At 40.5% G+C, this 18,958-nt stretch overlaps 1 protein-coding gene across 1 annotated transcript in view; it reads right to left on the bottom strand.

Annotated features, from left to right (window-relative positions):
- LOC131444163 (visinin-like protein 1) overlaps positions 1-18,958 on the bottom strand; it is a 41,709-nt gene that overhangs the window by 11,829 nt on the left and 10,922 nt on the right. The gene's annotated exons all lie outside the window — the stretch shown is intronic.

Genomic DNA, 18,958 nt, shown 5'->3' with positions numbered 1-18,958 from the left:
AAAGTGAGGCTTTTGACTGGTTTCTTATGGTTTCTGTCGCTCTTCGGGTACCATCGCTGTGGCACCAGAGGGCTGCGTAGACAATGCCTTATGTTTCATGCATCTCTTTGCAAACAATGTCGCATACAGTCAAGTCTGTTTGGAGAAACACACTCGCAGGACCTTGGCTTGACAGCACTGGCTGTCTTCTGCATATTGCCTGTTTACGCTGCTCCATCAAAGCATCGCTTAGATGCTACTTCACCGAGCAGAACGCAATGGCTTGAGAAGGAGGGATACATGCATAATCCAACAATGGGATATTCTCTGTTCTCTGTGTGTGTACGTTTGAGAAATGAGAAAGACAGCGCCTGTGTGTGTCTGTTACATAAACCCTCAGTGACGTGCCAGGCAGCTACAGAAACTCTGCCAGCACGCTGCTGTAGATGCTACTGCTTCCAAGCTTTCAGGGTCTGTGCACACATCTATCTATCTATCTATCTATCTATCTATCTATCTATCTATCTATCTATCTATCTATCTATCTATGTTGTTTTGCTGGATCAGCACACACTTCGTTGGCACAACAGATGCACCAGTTGCTGTTATTGTTTTTTTTTTTGTGCGAACAAGGTTGATTAATGAATGCTTGGGGCATTATGAAGATGCCTTTGCTGTTACCAAAGTAAACATAGGTGTCACCACCTCATCCGGGACTGAAGAGTAACTTGAAAAAGCTACTGTTTATTGTTTATTACAGCAAAGGTTGTTTCCCTTTGTCCAGACTCAGTTATCTAGTGATGTTGTCCTCTAGACAAAATCTGCGACGTGTCCAGGGAAACTACTCTGGGGTGACTTTGCCCTTCAGAACCCACAGACCCACATACATACACCCCCCCACTGCTGAACAAAACAAAAAACAAAACAAAAAGCTGTCAACTGGCAGTGGAGAGTGTTTGTATGAAACTGCACTAATGTCAATGTGGTAGGGAAGATAATGTGGTTGGGAATGAAAGTACTATCTCATGGATATGTTTGACCGGACTCAAAGTGGCCAGAACGCTCTGCACACGCTCCACAGTTCCCACCACCAGGCTTTGACCTGCACAGGATAGAAAAAGCTGGTACACAGAAGAAGAAGATAAAAGTGAAAAAGACGGACGCATTTTTGGACTGACGAGGAGAAGAATTAGACATTTTGAAAATGATCGACAGTCGAAAGATAGTGAATGACGCTCAACATGCTACCTACAAGCTAAAGGTGTTTTTATTCTGTGACGGAGACACTTTGTTCAATAAATGTATACTGGAACGAGGACGGTTGTCCAATCAAACGGTGGAAACGGGCAACAATAGCAGCTTGACTTAACTGTGCAAGAAATTGTACTGACTGGCACCACAAGCTTGTGCAATTCCATGCCACCTTTTTAAAATTCTAATCACTTCACAAGCGAGGAGGAAAGTGCTAACAAAGGAAAGGGTGATGTGTTGTAGTAGGGCAGAACAGTGTGGGGAAAAATATCTAATTGTATTTTTTTTATAATGGCTTTTGTGATTGTGACACTTTTTTTGGAAGTCAGCTTCACATCGGTATTCTTCTCCTGTACAACTGTAACTAAATCTCTAAACCACCTTTTTCAAGCGTAAACCAGTGTATATGGGTATCTAGTTATTGATATTGAGTTAGTGATGCATGATGTCCCAGACTCATCCCCCTTTTATAAACACCAGTCCTTCCGTCTTTCCACGAAGCACCTCATACAGCTGTAACTCTGTGACAGATTTCACAACCAGACCCCTGCACTGCTCCCCACTCTCCCTCACCTCAGCTCTCAGCCCACTTCTTGGCATTTTTCAAAATCAGTCATTAGTTGGAGTTAGCCTCAGAAGAGAGCATTTAGTTTAACTTTAACTGTGCGTGGACATGTACTGACACGGTCACTGCTTTCAATTGCTCTGACAGGTGGAATCTAGCCTTACTTTGACAGACCAGTGCGGTTGGTGCAGTGAGTGGGTCACATGTGACGACAGCACGACTGCCACATGCACAAATCTAGGCTACGAAAATGAGGGGAAACCCATGGGTTTAGACGGACAGCGGCGAGACGTAGGAACACAATCTGAAAGGTCTGCTTGTGTGTGATCATGGGCAACAGAGAGAGGAGTCTGCCACTGTTATGTACATGTGTGTGTGTATTTATCTGAACTGAATCTGCTCTCATTTGATATATCTATCTATAAATGCAAGGAACGTCTGTCTGTCTGTCTGTCTGATAATTGCATAAATGTCGCCTGACAGGCTTCAAACTTGGCAGGTGACTTACTCAGGGCACTAGTATGTGTTTGTGTGTGTAAATGTAAATAATGAATTAGAGATTAGTACTGAGTTTGCATGTTCTCTGTGTGTGTGTGTGGGGGGGGGGGGGGGTTGTTCGTCTGTATATGTTGGCTCTGCAATGGACTGGTGACCTGTCCAGGGTGTACCCCATCTATTTCAGCTGGGATTGGCGCCAATAAAGTGGTAGACAATGGATGGATATCAGTAGAAATGAAACAGATAAATTGCTAAAAGTGCCACTTAAAACCCCCGTCTCACACAACGCACACTTTTGTTGTGTAACAGTAACAGTAACTATTTAAACGCAACAAAAATACACAATGTTGAGCAGGTACTGCACGAGTGATTCCGATTACTAATACATATGAGAACAACAGCAACAACAACAAAGCCCAGACTGACCGCTGACCCAATGAAAGACATTATATTAGGACAAACGTCTTCCAACACCTACTGAGCTGGAACCAGACGGCAATAATACAGGTGACCTTCGTTTATAGCCAAGGTCGCTGTGATAGTCTGTGTGTTGCAGACAGTTTTACAGACCAGACTCTCCTCAGCTCCACAATGGGCTTTAAAGAATGTCCCCTTGACACAATCATAAACCATCGTGTAACGACTTTGGTTATGAGTTTGTCACAGACTGGCAGCACTTAAAAATGACACTACATGCAAACCAAAAGGACATTTCCCCTCCTTTGACACTGTGGCCCGACGTCCCTCCACTGTCCATTATGAATGATTGTGCACCTTCCAGGAATCAGCCTGGCTTCCAGGACAGCTTGTGATTTAAGGAGAATTTTAGAGTAGACCTGTCCCTGACCCTGCTTTATCTGTGATTACAAAACACCCATCTGGCAGCACTAACTCTGTACAAGGAGTGTCTGTGACAGCACAATAGCAGATGGCACTACAGAGAGTGGAAGCCTCTGAGGAGAAGAGTCACTGGCATTAAAGGTAAAAATGAGCAGAAGAGGCAAGTGTTTTTATATCGTGACACTTCCAATCAATAACCAGCATCAGTGGCAATTTAGTCTGCTCGTAATATAGGTGAAAAGGGAAAAGAAAGGTGTTTATCAGCACAAAATAGACGACGTCCGGAACAATCCACCACTGACATTTTTCTGCCTTATGAATTCAGACTCTAATCAGATGGAGAAAAGCAGCCGAGCAGAGCAGGATGCAGAGGGTGACTCACTGATGGTTGCTGGGTGTTGACAGGTAGACCTGAGGACTCCCCTCTGCTCCCTGTGACTCAGTCAAAAGCGAGGCAGGAAAACAGAGAAGGCAGGAGGTCTGGCTTGTTTTATCTTCACAAAGCAGTGGTGTGTCCAGAATGGCTGGTCTATGAAGCGCAAGGCGAGATAAATCCACAGGAGCTTGCACAATATGATGCCACCTTTTCTAAAAATACAAGTGCATTATCAGACTGCGAGTGTCTCCCGCTACGCTGGAGCCCAGCGACGCCACCAGGGAGGGAAGAAGTGACAGGAGAAAGAGAGGAGTGAGAAGAAGTAGTAGTCAGAAAATGTGGGGAAAATGCTATTTGTTTTTGACTGTCTCCGTTACCTTCCTCCCCCCTTTCTTAGTGGGTGTTAAACATCATTAACTAATTAACTAACTAACTAACTTGCATTTTGGAAGCAACTAAATCCTGGTGAAACATGGGGAAGACTCTATGGAAGGTAACAAAAAAATCAACTAATAAAACATAACTGTTCTGTCCATCAAGGTTGAGAATTTAAGGTATTAACATGTTACATTTTTTCATTTGTACAGAATTTAGAGCTATTAAAAATTAAAAAAACACACTTAAATTAAAGCCTTGATGATTTGCTGATTGCATCATTTCAGATTGTAATTTCGATTTGACTGTTGAACCCAATGTGGAAGTGTGAATTTGTGCAAACAAAGGAGACATTGACGAAATACCACATGACAAAAAACACGCCACCTACTATTAATTTCCTCTGGATGTCTACACTGTGGTTCATTATTTACATCAAACCTCCATTTATAAGCCTCATCAAATCCTTTTGACTATTTCACCTAAGGCATAAATTCAGCATTTATGGCTGTTCAATCATTCCTGAGTTTATTTTTATTAATGTTTTTAAAAACAACTTGTGCAAACATTTATGAGGTCTCGCTCTCTGTTGCCTCTGTTTTTATTTTGCATTTGACTAAGAGCAGAAACACCCACAAGACGTTAAAATGCCACATATCTTTTCATTTCCCTCATTTTTGAGAGCATTTCCAAAAGTCACGCATCTAATTCTAATGTGTGTTTATTCTTACCCTCAGGTGCATGCAAATAATGAGCGAGCTGTTCTCTCATGACCACGGGAAACAGATGAGTCTGCGACTATGACCCATTTTAACATACACACACACACACACACACACACACACACACACAGGTTTGCACAGCTATTCTTAGGACACGGCATTGACTTTCATTCATTGGTACAGCCTAAACAAAGCCTTATCCCTAACATTTACCATAACCAGTTAACGTCTAACCCTAACCTTAACCTAACCACCAATTCAAATCTCAGTCCTAAACTTAACCAGTTCTTCAGAAAGGAGGTTCTGCCTTATTAGGTGCAGGTTTCGGTCTCCATAAGGATAAGGGATCCTGACAAGGTCAGTGTTTATGCAAGAAAAGGTTAAGTATGTGCTCTATAGTGTATTAACACATTGTATTAAGATGAATAGCACCACTGTTTTACTCCATCCGCCCCCTTCCAAGTATCATCACCTTGTGCACGTTTCGACTTTGCCTGAGGGGGAAACCAGGTCTCATTGGCACAAAAAAATAGTCACTCCTTTTCTCTTTCCCCATAGCTGCTCGATCACTTTCACAGTTATTAAATTTATCAAGTAAAAAAGTAGAAATATGGACATTATCTGCTGAGCTGAATCTGACAGATCCAGATTTAACGTAGACATTACGAGAACAATACTTAAACGAATGACTCCCAAACTAAGCGTGACAACAGGTTTAATCGAGCTAATGATGTTTTTATCCTGTAATAATTTCCTCAGACAGTAGTGGAGTTGTACTCTTTAACCCACCGTTAAGTGTGATGGAAAAACCCCGCAAGCAACAGATTAAGCCACAAAATAAAACCCTACAGAGGAAAAACACTTCATAAAGATGTTATCAGTAGAAGTAAATGATTCCATCGAGCAGTATATCAGCTGATGTTAGCTTACTGCTGCAGATATCACTGTGTATCTTCCAATAAATAACAAAAACTGTTGATTTGATCCTGTGAAGCACTTTGAGTTGGTGCTGTCTAAATATAGTCTGATTGATTGAAGTGTTTCCATCAGTATGTACACCAGTGATCCGAGCAGTTAAAACAAACAGCCTTATTGACTCTAGAAAGACGTAAGAGGTTGTGTCTCCACCAGTGTTGGGAACGTTACTTTAAAAAAGTAATTAGTTATAGTTACTCACTACTTGTTCCAAAAAGTAACTGAGTTAGTAACTGAATTACTCTATAATAAAAGTAACTCGTTACCAGGGAAAGTAACTATTTGCGTTACTGTTAAAAAAAAAAAGTCAGTTGAAATGAGTAGAACAGACAGGTGTTTGTACATAACTTTCTATATTTATTGCACGTCGACAGACAGCAAGATGTTTATCCTGCACTTCAAGTATTATCTTAGATATTATCTTATCTAAACAGTTACACCATATAAAGTGCATTTAACTCGAGCAAATTAAATCAAACTCTCTCAACCTGAGACAACAAAAGTAAACCTTTAAACAACAAAAAAGTGTGTTTAGCTCTGTAGTCTTATTCTTAATTAAATAAATCAAACTCTCAATAATCGGTGTTTTTGGCAACTAACTTTGTAGATGCGTGTGCCGTTGTGAGATGTTTCATAAAATTAGAATTGCTTACAGCGGATGTCGACAAAGTTTTTGCTCTGTTTAGCTGTGTGTGTGTGTGTGGCGCTGGAATCGCTTACCTCGTTATTAACCCGCCTCCTCACTAGCTGTGAGCCAGGGGTGCGTTGAGATTACACAGTTTATTCAATCAATGCATAGTAACACACCGCATTTTACGTCCAGTAACGTTAACGGCGTTGTAACGACGGGAAAAGTAATTAGTTAGATTACCCCGTTACTGAAAAAATAACGCCGTTCTTTTAAACGGCTTTATTCCAAACACTGGTCTCCACCGATCAGACAAGTTGCAGTTTGTCTCCATGTCTGTCCAGACTGTGAAGATTCTGATGGAATTAAATCAGTGTATTTTTTTGAAATACGATAACAATAACTTTCCACGAGACACAAATAAATGTGCATGAAATAGGGCTGCAACTAACAATTTCATAGTTGACTAATCTTTCGAACAAGCTTTCAGCTTCTTAAATGTGAATATTGTCTGGTTTCTTTGCTCCAAAGAAATCATTAAACTGAATCATTTTTGTTGACAAAATATGACATTTGAGAACATTATCATTTTGTGGTTTGAGAAACACCGATCGACATTTTATGGACCAAACTAGTAGGCAATTAATTGAGAAAATAATCAACAGATTCATTGATTATACAAATGGAGTGAACAATGTCTCTACCTTTCTACCTTCTCGCATTTGGCAGTTTCTTAGTTTATTTGTGAGTTTCCGTTACCGTTGCACCACTACTTTCATTGTTTTATGTGCAATAACTAGTATAATACATCTTGAGTTACGATCTAAAATGTGTTTTGACCTCAACCTTTGATCTTCTTGTCAGTTTATCTTTAAATGCCATTGAATGTTAGTGCGAAATTCAAATTTGGGACGTACAAAAAAAAATTACACCAAGAAAACATTTCTACTAAAATATTCCTTACTGCTAATTTAAGAAAAATAATGACTTTTCAATGTTGATGCAGCAAGTGTTAAAATGGTTTCTGTGCTGTGGTTTTGCTCAGATTAGCCTCCATAATTAAATGTGTTTCATCAACTGTATTTGAAAACACCAGCTCCGAGCATCTGTCTGTGCTGCAGCCGCCACATTATCTGACGCTCGGTAGCCATGAAATGAAATGTGGTCACCGCATCGCCACGGCTACAAGTGGATTTACACAGCCGTACCAATGTGTTTCTCTGCATGTTGAAATAATACAGATGCAATTGCAGAACCATCTGAACCGTGACATGAGCTGTAATATTGATGTGATTATGTAGCAGAATTCAATTCTTGCGGTTTTGTACGTTTTTGTTTTTTTCTATAGCGCTTATGTTTTTCCATCCTTCCTTTATGAGAATACTTTTGATAAAAGGCTTTGGGCTTTAAAAAAACTGAATTTATTTTAGAAAGAAACCTATTTAAAAGTGAGTGAGTGCAGCTTTTTGACAACCAAATTATTTTACTGTTCAAAATGTCGAGCCAAGCTTTCACCAAAAAAAAGAAAGAAAAAAGTTTGGATTGCTCGACAGAAAAGAGTGAACAATGAAGAAAAGTTGACAGAATGAATGAGAATGATTTCAAATGGCAGGGGGAGGGGGGGAGGGGGGAGAAATGGGAAAGCCAAACCTCTACGTCAAAGCTGGTGTGAGGAAAGCCACACCATGTGCTGTACCATGAGATTTAAATCCATCGACTATCTTGGCATAAGTTGTTAATGTAGTTAAATAACCAAAGTAATATGTTCTGGATGACTAAAACAAAATGGAATCATATACCATGGAAATATGAACTACTCCACACCACCGGTCAACTGATTAATCCCATTAATCTGCCCCAATATGACATTTTAGATCCTATCAGCATCTGCAAACCCTGGCTTCAATAGTGGCAGATGGTTGTGCTGCCTTCTCCGGTCATGTGGAGACACCAATCACTCCTCTGTGCTGAGGCTCAACAGCCACAGTTGCTACTGGCTAGAAGCATGCCGAGCACAAATTATGGGTAAATTGCTACTGTATATTCTCATCTACTGTTTAGAGACTCCATTTACCACAACAATGCTATTGGATCTGCTCTTAATCTTGTAAAAGCAGCATGATGCCGAAGATGCATTCAAGGAAACTCACACATTTCATCACTGCAACAAAAACACATGCAGTCCACTATACAAACACCTGCTGCTGCCGCCTTTATCAGTGCTATCACTTATAAAGTATTGTCATATTGTTATGCCTTTCTTAGAATTTTGTGACATTGACTGATTCTTTTTTATTATATTATGATGTCTTTCCTTGGGGAGTGGGCTGCTATATTTTCAAATGCTTCAAATTATTATTATTATTATTATTATTATTATTATTATTGTTATTATTATTATATTCCACTATTGGTCAACCTGTACTCTGCAGATGCTATTTGCATCTATCTATAAATACAAGGGATGTCTATTAATTGCATATTTGTCCAACGGGTTTCTTGACAGGCTTCAAACTTGGCAGGAAACTCACTAAGGGCACCAGGGTGTGCAGTGCTGACTTTGACATTGTTTAGATTTAAAATACAGACGATATTGGTAAAAAGAAAATACATACACAAATTGAACGGTCACTGCTCTAATTACTTTAAATTGCTATTTCTATTTGACAACTACTCTCCAGCAAATAATGCATTACTAATCGGTCACAGTATTTTCTATATTCATACACAAGTTCCCTCCTCACTTGTGTCCCTCCACATGAAGGCCAAAGGTCACACTTGTGGGGATTGAGTCTTTCACACTTGCTGAGACTGTGGTTTGAACCCTTGTAAATTCTTGTTGTGGAAGGTTATTCTCACTAACAACCTACTGCACCGCAGAGAGTAAATGCTTTGTGCTCTGCTGCCTTCACCATTCAACCACATTAAGTGATGTTTTCCTATGAGGCGAATGGTTAAACACTACTGAACCCGAGTATGATTTCCCCTCAGAATATACACTATTATCCAACGATGCGCATCCAAACTTTCACTCTGCAGTTTTCTCTTTCAGTCACTTTCACCTTGGCAGCAGCGGTGGCACACAAAGCTGAATAATTCAATTAGAAATCTAAGGTCAGGAGTGAGACACTGCAGAGAAACCAAACAGCAGTTTTTATAAATCTACTAGTGTGTCCACTTGTCTTTATGAGTCAATTTTTTTGCGTAACAACTCATTTCTGATGCGACTCATCTGCAGACAGGGACGCTGACGCTCTTAGGAATTAACACCATTTTTCTGTTCTGAAAGAAAAGAAAAAACACAGTGGGGAGAAAAATAAACACTGTTTGTCTCCCTGAAAATTACAGTGTACTAATTCACTGTCAGAGTCCCGTCCCACTGTGCCCTCTAAACAGTGGAAACTATCATAATGAGGGAGTCATTTTGTTTATCATTACCATTAATGTGGCTCAAATTATCTGAGCTCATATCTGATTGACTTCTAACCATCACAGAGAGTCAAGGTTGTTGGCGTAATGAAAGCAGTCCAGCTCGTAAATGATGTTTCTATCCCATGTAAACTGAATTAGTGGCCTTTAAGGAGCCGTCACGTGCTGCACTCAGCTATAAATGTCTGTGTGTGTGTACGCCTGAGACAATAATGGAGAGTGGCAAGAGAGCTTCTGAGATGACAATGGCTATTTATAGTTTATGGAAGGCACCAGCCCTCTTGGACCAAGGGGAGAGGAGGTGAGAGAGAAGAGGAAGTGGGGAAAGGAAGGACTGAAAGAGTAAAGAAAGAGAGTATAGAGTAAAAAGGTGATATTGAAGGATATTTTTGAAGGATATTTTTGGTGTTATTGATCAATTAGTCCTTGATAACATTCCAGCATAATGGTAATAATGGGTTTAACAGCCTTTAATAATTCTGTCCTGTGATCGGAGACTCTCAGAGAAAGAGAGGGTGCTTTGATTGGCTGTTACACTACTGTACATCTACTCTGAATACAGGGCCCTTTGGTGAACTGATTGCTACTCGAGCACCGACAACAACTTCACACACTTCAAAGAAACCTAAAAAAGCTGAGTGTCTAGACAATAAATGCAATAAAATATGTGTTTATAGAGTTTCATAGATAACTGACAACTGATACTGTGCAACATTATTAAAGCATTAGAGTGAACATTTTATATTGCACCTCCATCTTTCACAGCATCTTGTCTTCACAAGTGATCACACACCCACACCTACAGGAGGCCTGTGATGGTGTTAACAGAAAGGCATTAATAGACACAATAATCAGTGAACTCTGATGATAGAGGTGGTTTTATAGTCAATACAGCCTACGGTAACACCATCAGCAGAGAGGAGCACCTCTCTGTGGAGTTCTGGCTCCTGACTGTGTTTTAAGATACTGGAAATGTTTCCTTTTAGTTTTACAAGACTGAGAGACACTGAGCAAACACTCTAGATCGGAGAGAGGTTTGAATATCGAGCAATTTAAAACATATTTTAACAAACAAATTGAAGCCAAATTGTAAAATTCTGTTTTCCCAAGAAGTAATTCCGTATTTATGGAAATATTGAATGTGTTTGAAGTTACAGCCTGTTATTCAGTCGATACACTATTATTGATGTTAACCTGTCACACATACAGTCCTGAATTTCTCAGCAGAGCTACAAGATAGTCAAAACATCTGATTGTGACTATATTGACAGGTATTATGACATGAATTATAATCAGTATAATCAATCGTTTTTGCATCGCAATGGTAATTTTAAAGCGAAGAAAAAAAACAAAAGCAATTTTGTCCTCTGAAGCGCAAAATTCCTGCAGCACTTAACAATTTCATGATAACATTTTATTGTTATCGAAAATTTGCTGTGTCTTATCCAAGTACAGAATGGTGGTAGATATTTTCCCTTAAAATGACTAAGACTAATTTTGAGAAAACTTTATCAAAACCTTTTTAAAAAGTCAAAATTGCCACATATGTCAGATGTTTTGATTTATCAAATATCTACAGTATATCTTGTTGTTGTTATGATCTTTTGTTCAGTCTGAGGCCGTCATTACATTGTTTTTAATGATGACAAAACAATGTTCTAATTAATTCATTCTAGATGGAGACAGATGAGAGAGAGAGACGATTTTGCACGTCAATCTAACGCTGCATCCCTGTCCCATCCATCTGTCTTTTGTCTCCTGTGATCAGGCAACATATGTTTCCTCACAGAAAACAGGCTGCTGGCCAGATGATGTCAGTGACTGTCTGTCGCTCTATTTACCTTCCTATTCCCAGCGATGTGTCTGCCTGTCTCTCTGTCCGGAGAACCAAAGGGAAGCTGCTGAATGCCAGTGACGCAGTCCAGTCAACAGAAAAAGCCTTGAGGCTTTGCAAGCAAGAATAGAGTGGAATCCATCCATACGTCTATATTCTGGCCAGTGTCTGTGTCTGTGTTAATATGTGCATATGTGTGTGTGTGACAACAATGCTTCTAATCTACTGCACAGCCTTCCTCTCCCTCTTCAGAATCAAATGTAATTCAAAGCTACAAACCAAGAGTTTTGTGTTGACATTTTTCATTTCAAGATGTCAAATTGTTTTCCTGACCTCACATATTATGATGCTTAACCATGACCTGTGACCTGCAGGAGCCAGCCACACATATTATCACCACAGACCTGTGAGCAGAGACTGAGTTGCTGTGTGCGCTGTAATGAAGCTCAATGTGCACCGATGTTCATATTTCTGTCAACAAGCATACAAACAAACACACGAGGGATCAGCTTCTTGGTGCATGATCCTGATCCAATGTTGTCACAGTCACTTGGAAAAAATAAAAATATTACGGGCTGAAGTTTGGAGAGACAGAAGAAAGACTTGTCATCTGTCTGTACAGCAGCAGGTACGGCTCATAGAGGAAGAAGGAGAGAGAGGGTGGGAGTGTCACCAGCTCTCTGGGAGCTAATCCAGTGCTGTGTTTGTGTCGTTAAAATTCTTCTCTAAATATTTGGTGAGCAGGGTGTGTTTAGGTTTATATTCTGTACAAACACTTGTGTCTTTGTAAACTCAAGTTACATCCACATTCACCCACTGCATCCCGAGCTCAGAGCAGAACAAAATGAGACACTGGTAGTGGTATTGGTGTTAATTCTTTTTTAAAATATGAAAGATGATATCAAACACAATTAATATGACGTAAATGCCACGGACTGACTCTGATTTACTACTTGAGATTGGAATTGGGACGAGGCATGGGACAAGCTAAAAAAATGTAGAGATGTTCCGATACCATTTTTTCCCTCCCGATACCGATTCCGATACTTGTGCTGTGGGTGTCGGCAGATACAGAGTACCGATACCAGTGTGTTATAAAAGAAAATATATCATACTACGCCTGCATGACTTTGGCTTAGGTTAAACCCTCTGTAAAACATGAACGAATACAGCAAATGGACACCATTTATTTTTACCAGTGATATGTTATTTCGTTTTTCAGCTTGAACGTTTGTTTTGACTCTGGTCCAAACAACGCAGCACTGGGCTTCATGTTTCCATTACGACTGACACGGTTCTTCTTCGCCGCGCGTGGTATCGGATCGGTGCATGGACTCCAGTACTCGCTGATACCGATGCCCACATTTTCGGCAGTATCGGAGGCATTTCCGATACCGGTATCCGAATCGTAACAACTCTAAAACAATTCCCACCACAATTATTGTGATCCATGATATTATTGCAGTGCAATATGGGGATTAGATAAATTGGTCACTCGTGAGAGTTTGTCTCTGTACTCCACCTATCGCCCTATGTCAGCTGAGATTGGCACAGCACCCCCGCGGCCCTCATGTGGAGGATGAAGTGGTAGAAAATGGATGTATGGATAATAATTCATGATGAAAGATGCAGCTCCCCATTGTGGCACATAAAAAAAATCACAAGGACTTTATGTTGGCGAGTTCGACAGGATTTTAAGTAACTCACGTGAAATATTCTTGTGAATGTCATGTATATTCCGGGACATCCCTACACACGTGTGCACGTGTGTGTTCATCTTCAGCTATCTGTGAGCGTGGCTGGTGCCTCTGCATGCATCAAGCTTGAGAAAAACATCAAGTGACAAAATCTATTACCCTAACATTTCAGGGAGTGTCATTATCCTGTTACAAATGTCTCCCAGAGCGGCTGACGTGTCAGGGATGAGAAATCTCACACTCTGTGCCGTGCAAGAGCTCGACTGTGAATTGTCACGGAAGACACTCTTCCATTTTTATAAGACTGTCTGGCAACGGCGAAGCGGCTAAAAGTGAAAATCCGCTGGGAACAAAAAAACAGCGGCGGGTCAGTTTAATGATCCTGGACAGCTTGACCTGGATCTATGAGCAGTGAGATTCCTCTAAGGGAAGCTGCAGACAGTCAAGGTGCTGTCACACACTTAGGTGTGTATCGTGATTGTAGAGCAGAGGTGTGGAGCCCCCGCTCCCTTCAAGGACCCTTTCGGTTTTATAACATCCTTTTACTGAATTACTGAACACATATTTCACACTAACCTATTAAATGTAATGGCTGGAACTTCTCTTAGCTGTAGTGTGTGAGTTTTATATCATATATCACATACTATATGTCACATGAGCTCACACAACGACGGTCTTCATGTTTCACACTGTTGCGGTGTTTCATTTTCGTGTCTGTGGTGAGTTTATTTGCTGCTACTACAGCGTCTTTATGACAGTCTGTATGCGTAGTTACATCCATGGCCTTTAACTGGACTGTTGTCCATGTTCCAGTGTACAAACACTAGCGAGGAATCAATTTATTGAACTCCACTGTGCTGGGTCACGACATGGCCGCGATATGCCCCTGTTAGTATGAGGCTTTTCCTGGTTGACCTATTGCATCATAGACTAAAACTACTAGCCTGTCAAGCACCATCAGTGTCAATTTAGAGTGTCCATTTTACCTAATCCCCATATTGCATGTTTTTAGACTGTGGGAGGAAGCCGGAGAACCCGGAGAAAACCCACGCACACACGGGGAGAACATGCAAACTTCATGCAGAAAGGCCCTTGTTCCAACTGGGGCTCAAAACCCGGGTCTTCTTGCTGCAAAGGCAAGAATGCTAACCACTACACCAACCGTGTGGCCCAATAGTAATTCCAGCCACATTCATTTTAAGACACAAACAACAAAAGGTTGCAAAAAGAGAAAAGTTGTCTGTTGTCTCTTTAAGGTCAGACTACATGAATGTGATTGATGAACTTTGATTGAGCCCATCGAGAATCAGGAAAATCTAGTCTTGCTTGGCATCTATTTCCAGCCTAAGTTATCTGGTAGGGAAATCTTACTCATATCACAAAGTGTGTGTGTGCCAATATTTTCAAATATTTCCAAATGGGCATGTTTGCAAATGGAGATAAGGATATCTGAGGTGCCCAGCTCTACTTATACCATTTATGATATCAGCCATTTATGGCTAGTAAAGGCAGTAATTAACCCTTCATTTAAACATGGAGGTTACAAGCACTTCATTTGGCTGGTATTTGTCAGTTGTATCTTGGTGGGCCACCTAAAAAGACATTGACACTTTGACAAACGAGCAGCTATTCACCTGCCACCCTGCACTGATTCTCCTTCTGAATGAGGGTTTGTTTCACACCTAACTGCTGGATTAGTCTTAGGACTGTGGGAGGAAGCCAAAGAACATGAAGAGAACTGACACATATGGGGAGGACATGAACACTTGACACACACACGGTCAAAACACCTACAGGTTTTACAGGTGAACCATCTAATTATATTTTACCAATTACAACATACATCACTGAGTAATTCTTATCTAAATTGACCGATGAAAAAAACAGACTAATGAGATCTTTTATAATGATATACCAAGTCATTCATAACCCTGAGTCCTGATCAGAGTATGGAGTGACAGTGGTACAGTAGACACCAGATACTGCAAATTGCTACAACAAAGTATTACATTTAAATATCACAGGGTGCTCTCAGATATGAACACGTATTATTTCCAGCTGACATGCAACACTTGCTTTCCTTCCCTTCTGTTTCTTCTTTTTTTTCCACCTCCTGTTCTTTGATGCCTCTCCCTCTCAACTCTCCCCCTTCATCCCCTTCCCTTCCTCTCGCTCCCTTTTCACATCCTAAAAGATGATTACCTCCACAAAGGCACTGGGGATTGAAGTAAAGAGAGAGAGAGAGAGCGGGGGGGGGAGAGAAGAAGCACAGACGGGCAAAAAAAGAAAAAAGAGAAAGCGAGACAGCAGTGTGTCGATGTCCAACCAAAACAATATATTAATTCTAGGCAGGCAGCCGAGTGGAGGTAACACTGCATTTAGCACCTTGGCAGGGAAGGCTTCTGGATAACAGTCACAGGTGCAGATATGCGCAATCGTGGGGAGAGCTGAAGGCTGGGGCACGAGAGTGGGAGTGTGGAAAAATAAAGATCGGTGCAGAGTTGTAAAGTGAACGCAGCCTCTTTCACGCATGCACGCACAAGAAAAGGCACAACTTTACACACAGAGAGCTTCGTGCAGCTATTATTTTTAAGGACTCTCATTGACCTCCATTCATTTATCCCTCACTTTAACCATAACCGGTTTATGCCTAACCCTTACCTTTACCGAACCACAATTTAAATCTGAGTCCTAAACTTAATCGCTTCCTCAGAAATGAGGTTCTGACTCATTAGGGCCAGGTTTTGGGTCTCCATGAGGACTACTGGTCCTGAAAAGGTCAGTGTTCATGCCATAAAAGGTCATAAAGAGGTAACAAACAAGTGCACACAGTCGCAAACAACTTGTTTCACACAATTCTCATCACTCTGCTGCACGCCTCTATTGGCGCTAATGAATAATAAATAATGTATACATACAGTACTTTGCTCCTCTTGCTTACTTTTCCCATTTCTGCCCCTCTCACTTTCTCGCTTTCAACCCACGTAATCACACCGTGTTCCGTCTCCCTCTGCCTCCTACTAAACGTATGACCCCCCCCCCCCATAGACACACACAACACATCACCACACACATAAACATGCAAACACACATAGAGTCACTCTTCACAGGAACAATCTGTCCCGTTAATGTGAGGTCACGGCAGACAATTTTTTCCACTTATCAGTGCTGTGGATTTAAATAAAGCCCTAACACTGATACACTGTTGCCTAGAAACACAATAGGATACATCAATAATAGGATTTATCCAGGAGCCTGCAAGATGTAAGCCATGTTGCCCCCTTTGTGCAGATTCTACAGATTTTCCCGCCACTGTTGCTGGTAGATTATGTTATTGCACTGTAAAGAGATTAGAAGAGGGATTCCATCTGATTTACTTTGTGCTTGCATCCCTGTGATTGTGTGCGATTCGATACTTGAGCTTCCCATATCTGAGGATCCCAAGTCCTATTTCAACTTCAATTTTGAGGATTTTGATTCCTTTCCGTCAGTTTCAATGGGACAAATTGGTCAAAACAGAAAATAATTCCTGGCAGCCATGACATCTTCTATATTTAGTGTTCTTTTTTTTCCTAGTTACCACTGACACATGATATCCAATGGCATTTAAAGAAGCAGGTCCTTGACCATTAGTCCCCAAGCATGCCTTACATAAGACAGTCCCCCCTGGTCATGAGACATTTCCTGACACTGGCAATAAAAAATGAATGTCAATTCTTACACGACTCAGAGCGCTCTCTGGATGTGACTGCAAGATAAGGACATACACTCTTCATTACATGTAGTGTATCATGAATCTTATCAGATTACAGACAGTTTTGTGAGTTTATTAACCACACTGAATGATAATGTAATGAGCCCACTGTACTAAAATACACCACATTGTGGTTTTTGCTCAAAATGTATCATGGCTGCTTCACATTTCACACAATTCTGTTCTAAAATTAATTTAGTATTGCGATGATTATGAGCCCTTTTATTTTTCTATTAAAAACAAACAGCGGGTCACACCTGAGAAATCAGTTGTGTCTCCTTTTTATGAGAAGCCAACACGAGTATTATTTACTGGGGAAGGACTCCTAGTACCATCTCTATAAATCTATACTTAAAGCCACTTACTGCTATTTTATTTTCATTTCCCTTTCATTATGAGATCATCTTTGTTTCTGTGAATGTGTTCATCCGTCTTTCGTAAGACTAAATGAATAAATCATGGCATAAATTCACACTGCTCTGTCTGAGGTAATGAGATACAGTAGGTTACATATTAGCATGAGAAGATAATCATCTGAGCGCCTCTGATATCTGCCTCTATGTTGGTTTTCAGCCCAGATACCGGGGTGGGGGTGGGGAGCGCGAGATTTGGAGCATGGCAGGGTGCCCGCAAAATTTAAAATGGGAATGCAATTTCCCTCAATAGTGTCTGTGTGGTGATTCAGAATGTGTTCATGTGACCCCGAAACAACCCTGCTAATATCAGCTGTGGGAAAACCCACTTAGAATGCATTGTTGCTCTTTTTTAAATCCACAAATGATTATTAATTGACACTCATGCTTCTGCTAATGATGTTACCATTCTACCCCTGGTGGTACTGATGTGTCTTCTATTGTTGAATTAACAGCTGTTACTATAACCTACATTTAGGAATCAGTGTTGTTCTTAACAATACTGATACTACTTATCAATGCCGATACACAGCCATACTTTTCTCTAATTTGGTTCTGAGGACTCCTAAAATGCTGTGGTGTGGTCCAAAAAACCTCACCACCAGAGGGCAGGGTCTCCTGTTTGAGCCAGTGAACTCCACTGAAATGAGGGGCTTTAAATCTTGTTCAGTAAACTTCAGTAAACAGCCCTGCAACATCAGCTGTTTTTTGTGCTCCCTCGTTTGGACTGGCTGCTGCTTGTCTGGGATTATTTACAGCATTAATTATAAGTTCTTAAAAGTCACGCCAACGGCATCTGGAGTGAGCAGCTACACATTTCATTATCAGGAACATTTCCCTTGCTAAAGCAGTCAAACACACTGCACTGACTCACATTTATAGTGTTGTAAGTGTTTCGTGCTAGTGTTGCCCCGTTGACTCACAACTACATCTTTACACATTACACAATTCACTTTATTTTCTCAGAATTTAACAAAGTAACCCCAAACTTTTGAAATGCTGGTCTTGGCCATTATGTTCGACAAAAAAAACTTCAACATCATTAGGGGACACTTGCGAAGCTGAAAATGTAAGCTAAGAGGGGTTGGAATCGCCAGAAACACCTTGATACGATACTACTACGTTGTGTCATCTTTGAGAAGTTCAGCGGCGGCCAGAGTGGTGACGCAGAAATATGAGACAATCAAGGCTCATTGTCACGATATTAGAGTATTTCCAAAATCATATATTGCAATATACTAACACATCAGCTCCAGTGAGAGTGAGCATTTGGTACCATCTGGAGGGCTGAAAAGTCAATTGATTTTTATGATAATCCACAAATAGTTTTATAGTTTATTTGTGACATCAGTTACAAATTTTTTTTACAAAAAAAAATTACATTTCACAAAAAAATCGGGACATTTCTCTGTATTAATTTTACTCCCGACCCCATAAGCTAACTGTGCTCGCATTTTCTGACCATTCTATGGCAATGTTACCATAAATGTGACGTAAATATCAATCAAGGTATCATTTTGTCCAAACACATAAGGCACCAGAATCAATTCAACACCGCTTCACAATACCTTACCTCCATTATGACGATTTCTTTGCAGTGTTTCCATGAACTATAGCTCACT

The sequence above is a fragment of the Solea solea genome, chromosome 17, assembly GCF_958295425.1.
Source record: "Solea solea chromosome 17, fSolSol10.1, whole genome shotgun sequence".
In the NCBI taxonomy this organism is placed as follows: domain Eukaryota; kingdom Metazoa; phylum Chordata; class Actinopteri; order Pleuronectiformes; family Soleidae; genus Solea; species Solea solea.
The sequence above is the reverse complement of the archived record's forward strand: the minus strand, read 5'-3'. Positions and strand labels throughout refer to the sequence as shown.